The sequence below is a fragment of the Phyllopteryx taeniolatus genome, chromosome 6 (assembly GCF_024500385.1).
Source record: "Phyllopteryx taeniolatus isolate TA_2022b chromosome 6, UOR_Ptae_1.2, whole genome shotgun sequence".
NCBI classification, from domain to species: domain Eukaryota; kingdom Metazoa; phylum Chordata; class Actinopteri; order Syngnathiformes; family Syngnathidae; genus Phyllopteryx; species Phyllopteryx taeniolatus.
In genome coordinates, this window is record NC_084507.1 from 18,173,837 (window position 1) to 18,184,816 (window position 10,980).

Below are 10,980 nucleotides of genomic sequence, written 5' to 3' on the forward strand. Positions count from 1 at the left end.
GAACCCAGAGTTAGGCTCGCTGCCTGCTGCGAGATGCGGCCGAACCCGAGCTGGAATGAACTATCGCCAAAAAATGACAGTTGGCAGCTCACACCTGCACATTGAACGATTTGATCTATAGACACCCTGCAAGGTTAAACTGCAAGCCTGTACAGGCTTTTGAGGCTGCACATACAGTATTTTGCACTTTATCACTTTTATTAAACCATAAAAAGAAAGATTAACAGTCAAATAAAGAAGTGGCTTGCTACAGAGAGAGGACGTGGGCAAGAAAAGAAGAGAAGAATGGGGATATATAGAGAGGCTCCCTGATCACTCCCATTCGCAAGTACGCAGGCTACATCGCTCCCATGCATTTTGGTGACCGAGATTGCAAACTTTACTATTTCATCCACAGGTACATATGAAATTATAACTATAGTTAAGTGTTGTTGTAAAACACAATATTCAGTATGTATACTTTATATTAGTGCTGAGACTCGCCCCCTAAAACTGCAGTCGCTATTCATATTGACAGTGACGAATGACTAGCGAATCACAATCGAATTGTTACTCCTTGTAGCTAATTAAAGATCCAATATATTTATTATTTGACTGACGCGTTTCAGCTGCCGCTTCTCCGTACAGAAACGTTTTTCTTTTTTAAGTTTAAAATGGCTTTCTTTAACGAGGATCCCTTGCCGTACCTTGGCCACAGGTAAAATCCCGGCTGGGTCTGTTTTGCACTCTTTGTCGGAGCCATAAATCCTCATGGGGCGGACCAAGCTGTCGCCTCGGTTAAGGTACAATGCGTACATGTTCAGAAGCGATGCATATTAAGTCAAAATGATGGCAGAAGTATACACAAGCATTGCAGCGCTTGTCAGAATAAAGTAAGAAGTATATTATTCTTCGACTCATTTTATTTCGAATGCGAAAATTAGGATTCTGGATTTGTTTTTTTTAAGCGGACTTTCCTCGCACTACTTTATATACTGTATTTGTATGACTTGGCGACTGGGTCTTGCTTAAAACCCGGAAATGCATTTTTAGCACGTGTGAAAGCTTAAGTGCATTTTGATTGGTTGCAATCTGTGACATTGCTACAGTGTGCATTCAAGTTTTGCATTGGCCAAGCCAAGTGAGCTGCCACTCATGAAAACCCGTTGTCGAACTCCGCATACTGCGTCAGAGGTCAGTCAGGTCTGGTCGGTGCATCAGGCTAGGATGGTTAAAGCCTAGGAATTTTCAAAGTTGAAAAATTCAGCTGTGGCAGGGTTGACTTGTAACATACCAAAAACATGCATGTTAGTTTCAAGGAATGTGAGTATTAATGGTTGTTGTTTATCGCTTTTGACTGGCAACCAGTCCATGGTGTACCCCGTCTCTCGCCCTAACCCAGTTGGGAATGGGTCCAGCTCACCCGTGACACGAATGGGGACAAGAAAATGGATGGATGGAAACTAAAACACAACTAATGAGAACTTATGAGGCTGAACTACTATATTTTTAACTATATTCTGCCAAGTACATTTTGATCAAATGTGGACGAGGCCAATGAAACCATTTGTTAAATGACATAACTTGAAGAACTATTCATGAATAAATAAATAAAATAAATTAAATAAAATCAACTAATTGGCTTATAGCAAACATTTTTAAGTCTCTATACAATACAGTTTGTATTGTATAGAGACTTATGTCAAAGTTCCGGATAATTCCCATTTAATATCATCCTGTCCAATTGTGAATTTTGAATTTCCCAAAATCCTCAGCTGTACCTTCTGTTGCAACGTTCCACCCCAATGCAAACATAATGCTAAGTGCAACTTGTATTTTTGCTACAATGTCATGATCTTCAAACAAAATGCAAAATGTCAGGAAACGCCTACTAGAACAGCTGCACTTTATTTGGAGTTAATAAGAGGGACTTTAAATGGTGCCAGGTGTGTGCTGACTCACATTTAACGTGTTTGGATGTGATGGGATACTTCTGAACACAGCCATGTCCCCAGTTATAGGAGGGTGTGCACACTTGTGCAAACATTATCTCAGTTGTTTGTTTTTACTTCCACACTCCAAAAAAAACCCCATTAATTTCCTTTAAATTGATAATTGAAAATGTATACAGGTTATATGTCACATCGATGGTGGGAAAAGTTTTGAAACGATTTATCTTGGTCTCTTTTTTTATATATCACAAACATCTGACATTTGAACAACGATGTGTAGACTTTTTATATCCACTGCACATGGCAAATGTGATAATCACTTCAGAATTGCTTCCCCTCAGAGAGAGTACGAGTCAAAGAGAGGCACCGGGGAGGAATGAAAACAAAAAATAAAACACTTTCTAAACTTCCCTCCCGATCTTTTCTCCACTGGTCATCAAGTGTTTAATGATTTTCCCCACAAACATACAAAATATGTGTGTGCTACTATTGACTGGAATGAGTCACCTAATAGTATAATCATCGACTTGGTTGCAATCCAGAATCCTCAGACGGAGTCTTTAAAGGTCACACATACACTATGTGCAAAAAAGTATTGGGACACACTACTTCATCAAATAATTAACCAATCAGGGGTTGGACTAGACCCCTCAGTTACCGCTGAATCTTAATTATTCAACTTAACATGACATTTGTATACTTCCATCTCTGTGGGAACAATTTGGAAAGTGCCATTTATATTCCTAGTGCACAAGGCAAGATTCATAAAAGCATATTTCCATTTTCACTTTCTGTCTGAGCAAAGGCTAGGTGTCGGCGGCACGGTGGCCGACTGGTTAGAGCGTCAGCCTCACAGTTCTGAGGACCCGGGTTCAATCCCGGCCCCGCCTGTGTGGAGTTTGCATGTTCTCCCCGTGCCTGCGTGGGTTTTCTCCGGGCACTCCGGTTTCCTCCCACATCCCAAAAACATGCATTAATTGGAGACTCTAAATTGCCCGTTGGCATGACTGTGAGTGCGAATGGTTGTTTGTTCCTATGTGCCCTGCAATTGGCTGGCAACCAGTTCAGGGTGTACCCCGCCTCCTGCCCGATGACAGCTGGGATAGGCTCCAGCACGCCCGCGACCCTAGTGAGGAGAAGCGGCTCAGAAAATGGATGGATGGAAAGGCTAGGTGTCCCATTACCTTTGTACAAATGTTGTCACGGCGCACCATGCAGAAAGTGGTGAGGGTTTCAATGCAAGGGGTGTATATCTTATGACATAACACACTTTCAGGCCACAACATTAGGTACACCTACACATTCTAATTACATCCAATAATGCTCAGTATTGATTGATACTGTAGGAGAGGCATTAATTCAATGTTATTGTGATTATACAGGGGTGTAGACTTGCAACTGTGTGGGCAATGTCATTTAAAACTGATCGTGTAAAGTCTCTGAAATGCTTTAGTCGAAATACTCCAATAATTAAACAATTAAACAATTACAACGCGATACTGATAGTCGTTTACTGTACCTCTGTACTCGTACTCGTAAAACCTCTCAGATACTACGGAGATATCAGTTCACCAGCCTGACATGTACCTCTCGGGTAGGAGCCATGTCAGTCGGACCTCTGTGCCATGCAAATCACTCCGCACACCTCTACTGCGGGGTGTGCCAAAACGACCACGTTACACTCGTGACCGCATGACTTTTCGCTCCACCCAGTCTGTTTTTGTTTCTTGTTGTTTCTCTGCATTAGTCCGCGATGGTCATCCTCATTTTGTTTCCGACTCCAGTTTCACTTGACATATCTTGTAATATACCGCCACTTTTGAACAAATAAATGGCCTTCTCTCCTAACAGATGCGTCCTCCCCACTGCAGTTGAGTAAATGAACATCCCCGGCGACTATTTGTGGAAAAATATGGTAAACGTGGTGCATGCATCCTGCATCCATATATATATATATATATATATTTATATCTTTTTTAGGTGTTGTGCCTGAGTACTGCAGCTTCCTCATTTTATAATTTTTTTTTTTGGGGGGGTGCTGAATGCTGCAGTGCACACTCCAAATGCAACATCCCCCCTCACCGTCTTCTCCACGTGCTTTAATGAAAACTACATAACGAATCGGTGCGAACAGAGGGGACTCTTTTTCTTTTAGTGGACAAACATGCCTCAGATGAACATCATGTGGGTCATCGTCAACATGACGCCCTGCAGGGGGTAGTGGTGGTGGGCGTGGGGGGGGGGGGGGGGGGTCTATGTTCACATACAGCAGCAGCACACAGAGGAGGCTGCAAGCGTGCAAAGCTAGTGTATAGTGATGCAGACTGCGGTGCATTCATTAACGGATCAGCCACACACATACATGCATCATCACCCTGCCTGCACTGGCTACTCTTGGGGGGGCATGCAAGGGGGAAAATGGACGCCTGGCAGCACACAAATCACATTGAGACGTCTATAAATGGTCGATCACGGCACATTTGAGAAATAATAAATACATCAGTTACAACATGGATGTAAGGAGGGAAAGAGGGAAGAAGGATGGAGGGAAGGAGGGTGGGGGGCTCCCAGTGAGCTATTATAAGGATGTTATTTGCATAATAGACGCTGCTAATTATAGTCCCCGCGCTATAGTAAATAGTCTAGAAATTATGTCATCGGGCATGTTTTTCCCACTCTAGCCGCGATGGGTTAAGTTGGAGAGCGTCAACGCGCGAGTGTAAGTGGACGAGCTGCAATGCAATCGGCTGCACGTTTTTAACAGCAAATTACACACACGCGCGCGCGCGCGCATGGACACGAATTGAAAATCAACAAAACACACGTTGCAATGCTTTTAAGGCTGGAGAAGGCTTACCTGCAGGTTGCTCCGGGATGTCAGAGCTTCTCTCCGCACGTCGCACTCCACAAGAGGATGGGAGGAGATGATGATGATGATGATGATGAGGATGATGATGGAGGCAAGGAGGAGAGGAGTGCATGGGGGGAGGAGATAGGGGGAACGCAAGGGGACGGTGGATGGAAGGAAACGGATCTGATACAAATGTATAATGAAACAAGAGCTTTGAGGTTAGCTCATTAGGAAATATAGTCAAATACAATTTTTTTCAAGCAAACAGGCAGTGGTGAGGGGGACAAAGGCGTGATCGTGTTAAGAGAGGGGGAAAAGGAGGGGGGGGGGTGTCAAACTACTAGACGTCACTGACTAAGTGCGGATTTATCAGCAACAACAGGCAACTTGCCCCATTTCATTAAAACGTACCCAAAATATCTCAATACATCAGAATTGCTGCCATCACATGTCATGACACCAGTAGTCCTGAAACCTTTCATACGAGTCTTGTCAAACATATGGTCCGCGAGCCAGAACTGGCCCGTCAGGGGTTTCAAGCCGGCCCGTGGGAATAAAGAACACAATCACGGCTATTTATCAATGAAAGTAACTGTTTTTGCTCATTTTAAATCTGAAATAGGTTGCTTCTCACAATTTGACACCTGATATTGATGCAGTTGTGGAGGCTAAAAGGTGCCAAGATTCAGGGGCAAATTAATCCTATTTCATTGAAAATGCTGTGCTAACTTTGCTCTGCAGTTCTGTGAAAATAAATGTACCTCTTGTAGAAATGCTTTAAGACATAGAATATTGCAAAATGTCAATCAACCGCTTCAGTTCTAAAGAAGTCGCTTTGGTGGAACCCTTTTTTTCCCATGCACTCCCATCCATCCATCCATCCATTTTCTGAGCCGCTTCTCCTCACTAGGGTCGCGGGCGTGCTGGAGCCTATCCCAGCTATCATCGGGCAGGAGGCGGGGTACACCCTGAACTGGTTGCCAGCCAATCGCAGGGCACATACAAACAAACAACCCTTCGCACTCACATTCACACCTACGGGCAATTTAGAGTTGTCAATTAACCTACCATGCATGTTTTTGGGATGTGGGAGGAAACCGGAGTGCCCGGAGAAAACCCACGCAGGCACGGGGAGAACATGCAAACTCCACACAGGCGGGGCCGGGGATTGAACCCCGGTCCTCAGACCTGTGAGGAAGACGCTCTAACCAGTCGGTCACCATGCCGCCTCCATGCACTCCCACAACTTATATACATTTTTATTTACAAGTTAAGTGGATAACCATGCTATTTGGTGTGATCAGTCAGTTGAGGTTGTCAATATTCCCAGATGGATGTGGAAATTTATGTAATTTTAATTTTTTTTTCTTGAGCTTAACAGAGTTGTTTTATAGACAGTAAATGTATAGATCTACTTTGATCTGTAAGTTGCACTAGTAAATGGAAGGAAAAAAAAACAGATTCAAAATACTGTTGAAATGGCAATCATTTTTGTTGAGAAATTTCAGATTGCTCATATGATTTGCAAAATCATTTGATACATATATTTGGAATGTACTTGTAATTATTTGCATGATAACAATGGGAAACATTTGGAATAGTTGTTATTTATAGCCATGATTTATAGCCATGACCATAATGACTCACTTTAGATCAAATTGGGGTAAATGTGACCCGCGAACTAAAATGAGTGTGACACCCCTGTTATATGCTCAGTACCACCAATGGTTCCTAAACATTAAATGGAAATGTATTGTAGGCCGACTATACTTAAAAGTTCAATACAACGTAACTGTACTTAAAAATGTACTGTACTGGATTTAGAAAAAACCTTTAAACAGGATGTACGCATACTGTAACTACAAGCTTCATTCTAATATGTTTGAGTGTTTAAAATTTTATTGATACTAAATTCCATATTTTTCTTTTCCACGTACCTGTGTACCATTTGTGGTACTCAAACCATACTTTGAGCATCCTTGCATGGCACCATTGGAGGATTATGCCTTTGTTGTGCTAACTGGGTCGACAGTAGTGCGCTTTTAAGTATCCAATGTACAAGAAAGTGCTGTCTTTAAGTCGTTAGCCACATAAAATATGAATGTTTACTACTCTAAACCCCAATTCCAATGAAGTTGGGATGTTGTGTAAAACATAAATAAAAACACAATACAATGATTTGCAAATCCTTTTCAACCTATGTTCAATTCAAAACACTACAAAGACAAAATATTTAATGTTCATATCGATGAATGTTATTGTTTTTTTTTGTGTGTGCAAATATTGAATCATTTTGAATCTAATGCCTGCAACACATTCCGAAAAAGCTGGGGCAGGGTCAACAAAAGACAGGGAAAGTTGAGGAATGCTTAAAAAAACACCTGTTTGGAGCATTCTACAGGTGAACAGGTTAACTGGAAACAGGTGAGTGTCATGATTGGGTATAGAAGGAGCATCCCCGAAAGGCTCAGTTGTTCACAAGCAAGGATGGGGCGAGGTTACCCACTTTGCGTGGGTAAATAGTTTAGACACTTTAAGAACAACGTTTCTAAATTTAGGGATTTTTCATTATATATGGTCCATAATATCAACAAAAGATTCAGAGAATCTGGCGAGAACTGGAGAAAAGAATGCTAGCACTCGACTGTCCGACCAGCAGTCCAGACCTGTCTCCCATTGAAAGTGTGTGGCGCATTATGAAGTGCAAAATACGACAATGGAGACCTTGGACTTGAGCAACTGAAGTTGGACATCAACAATTAGTGTCCTCAGTTGCCAAACGCTTATTGAGTGTTGTTAAAAGGGAAGGCAATGGAACACAGTGGTAAACAGGACCCTGTCCCAGCTTTTTTTGGGACGTATTGCAGGCATCAAATGAAAATAAGTGAATATATGCAAAAAAAAAACAACAACTATAATGTTGATCAGTTTGAAGATTAAATATCTTGTCTTTGTTGTGTGTTCTCCTTAATATAGGTTGAAAAGTACTTGCAACCAAGTATTTGTTTTTTATTTACATTTTACACAACGTCACACCTTCATTAGAATTGGGGTTTTTAGTTATAAACGTTCTTAAACAATAATTTTTTTTTTTTATAGGAGTGGTTTCTAGAATCAACAGAAATACTACTAATATTGGCACTAAATGCACCTGTACCACTACTACTACTACTACTAACAATGGTACATTAAAAAGCATCGCTGTCTCTTTAGAAACATACTATTACTAACATACATTTTTCCATGTGTGTGTGTGTGTGTGTGTAACTGACCGGTCAATAGAGATGTATCGATAGAATCTGCCATCTGCCATCACGAGCATTCAATCTAATGACTTCATTGCTGGCGGCCGACGGGTTAGAGCGTCAGCCTCACAGTTCTGAGGACCCCGGCCCCGCCTGTGTGGAGTTTGCATGTTCTCGCCATGCCTGCGTGGATTTTCCCCGGGCACTCCGGTTTCCTCCCACATCCCAAAAACATGCATGAATTGGAGACTCTAAATTGCCCGTAGGCATGACTGTGAGTGCGAATGGTTGTTTATTTGTATGTGCCCTGCGATTGGCTGGCAACCAGTTCAGGGTGTACCCCGCCTCCTGCCCGATGACAGCTGGGATAGGCTCCAGCACGCCCGCGACCCTAGTGAGGCGAAGCGGCTCAGAAAATGGATGGATGGACTTCATCGCTGTTGCTGGTGGAGGCTGAATTATGTCACCCTGTGAGCTTAAAAGAAAGAAAAAAAAGAGATAATGCAGCCACTTGCTGCAGAACACACATACACACACACCGACACACACAAACATACGTACACATGTGTACACAGTTAGGTTGCACAAAACCCAGCAGACAATGACCTTCAGTAGCTTTAAAATGGCTTTCCAACCCAACACACCCACACACACTGAGGGGGGAGAGCCGCAGCGAACTAATTCGGAGTGACAGCTCTTTCATGCAGTAATGGCGATGGTGAAAAGAGAGATCCACTCAACTCCACACTGTTCACACATACAGTACACACACACACATGCATACAAAATGGAGACAGGTCACAATCACAAACACACACGGAGAGAGAAGGTGCATTATCATATCAAAAAGTGGTCACAAAGTCACAATGTTAGACCATTTGTTACTGATTCGACAAAGTACATGAAAGCGGCGCGTGTGGCTTCCTTATGTTACAACACCTTAGCAACCTATAGTACATCCACAATATTGTCTTATTTGGGAGATTACTATTTGTAAATTAGGTCTAAGGGTTCACCAAAAATGAGCCGGAGGTTTTAGTCCTAAAAAGTCTATTTAATATTACTGTAAGCCACAGTAACATTATGCAGTTTGAAAAGTAACATTGCACTTAAATACAGGACAATTCAAAAGTGAAATTTCATATTGATTCAACTGAGTCATATTCCACATAAGTTAAATAAATATTGTACCTAAAATAATGTTTGAAAACAACAGTTTTGAAATAGTAATTGCAAATGTATTGTACTCCAAAGTTAAATACAAGTGAACCAAGGGGGTGGGTGAACGGGGCAGAAAATGGATGGATGATATAGAATGGGATGGAGTCAGCCAGTCCTACCTCAAATGTCTCCAGGTGGCTCAAAATGCTGCTGTTCGCCTTTTACCTGGAACACGTAAGAGGGAGCACATACCCCCGATTCTGGCCTTCCTCCACTGTCCGCCTGTACAATATACTGTCGTTCAAATCTCAAAATGGTCTCGCCCCACCTGATGTCTTCTGAGCTGCTCCATCCCCACACTCCTGCCCTGTGCCTCAGGTCAGCTGACCAGCTGCTTCTGGAGGTACCAAGGTTTTTGTGTTGCTCATGCCACGCTTTGGAATGACCTCCTTCTGCATGTCAGACAAGCCCACTCAAGCGATTTCAACAACTGGAAGGTGTGCTGCAGGCAATTATCCACCCGCTTAATTGGTTTGGAAATGAACATTTATTCACTGCAAATAAAGTGCCTTTGTTCAGCACTGGTAGTGCTGCTGCCATTCACACAGACGGCGTGAGTCCGATTCCCAGTCAGTGCACCAATTCCCAGCCATAGCCAATCATAAGCCCAGATCAAAATGGTGGTGTTGCGTCAGGAAAGGCATCTGGTGTAAAATCTGTGCCGAGCAAATCATGAAGAGCGATAGGGAAAAGCTAAAAGTCACTTCTTCTTCTCTTCATGTATCTTTGTTCAGCTACAGTTTCTATGCCAGTGACGTATTGCGACACTGATCTAAATTTTGTGTCCCGCAGTTCTTATAGACTCAAATTTTCGTTTTCATTTTTGTGATTCAAATCGCTTCTGAACTGTATTTTACAGTACAATGTGAATAAGTTATGATTTATGGTAAATATTGGCTTTTTTTGGGGACAAATTTAATGTATTTTCCAATTGAACCTTGTAAATGATCACAATTTTGTTTTTTTTTAACCGCAGGATATCCGAAAACATCTTTCAAAACGCTGATGTAGCAAACTTAACTGGGCCACAAGTCCAGTTTTAGACAACCGGCCACACATGCAAACACACGTGCTGACAAAAGAAGGCACACAGACAACACACTGATCAATTTTGGCCCGGGGCTGCGTTGTCTTGTCACAGCTGCAGTGCAAAATGCACACACTTTCACTGGTTATTTAGTCCAACAATGAAACCACAGCCAGTTTTATGATTATGAAGTTATGCAGTGGCTATAACAACTCCTCTTACACTCTTGTTCAAATGCCAGGTTGTTCTGATAAAAAAAACATTTTTCCACCATTAATGAGACCCATATCCAGTACAATTCAATAGATTATTATTTTTATCTCGGCATTATTATTTTTATCTCGGCAGCACGGTGGAAGACTGGTTAGAGCGTCTGCCTCACAGTTCTGAGGACCTGGGATCAATCCCCGGCCCCGCCTGTGTGGAGTTTGCATGTTCTCCCCGTGCCTGCGTGGGTTTTCTCCGGGTACTCCGGTTTCCTCCCACATCCCAAAAACATGCATGGTAGGTTGAGTGGAGACTCTAAATTTCCCGTAGGTGTGAATGTGAGTGCGGATGGTTGTTTTTTATGTGTGCCCTGCGATTGGCTGGCAACCAGTTTAGGGTGTACCCCGCCTCCTGCTCGAAGATAGCTGGGATAGGCTCCAGCACTCCCGCCCGCGACCCTTGTGAGGATAAGCGGTTCAGAAAATGGATGGATGGAAG

The 10,980-nt window shown here is 42.6% G+C and overlaps 1 protein-coding gene across 4 annotated transcripts in view; it reads right to left on the bottom strand.

Moving 5' to 3' along the window:
- cacng8b (calcium channel, voltage-dependent, gamma subunit 8b) overlaps nucleotides 1–10,980 on the bottom strand; it is a 37,287-nt gene that overhangs the window by 22,692 nt on the left and 3,615 nt on the right. For 2 of the 4 annotated variants that reach the window (XM_061777752.1, XM_061777749.1), the window contains exons 1-2: nucleotides 8,055–8,184; nucleotides 4,789–4,965 (exon numbers count right to left, since the gene is read on the bottom strand). The gene's annotated coding sequence lies outside the window, so the exon portion shown is untranslated. Of the gene's footprint in view, nucleotides 1–4,788; nucleotides 4,966–8,054; nucleotides 8,185–9,367; nucleotides 9,690–10,980 lie in introns of those variants that run through there. The other 2 variants (XM_061777751.1, XM_061777750.1) reach the window with 2 other exon arrangements.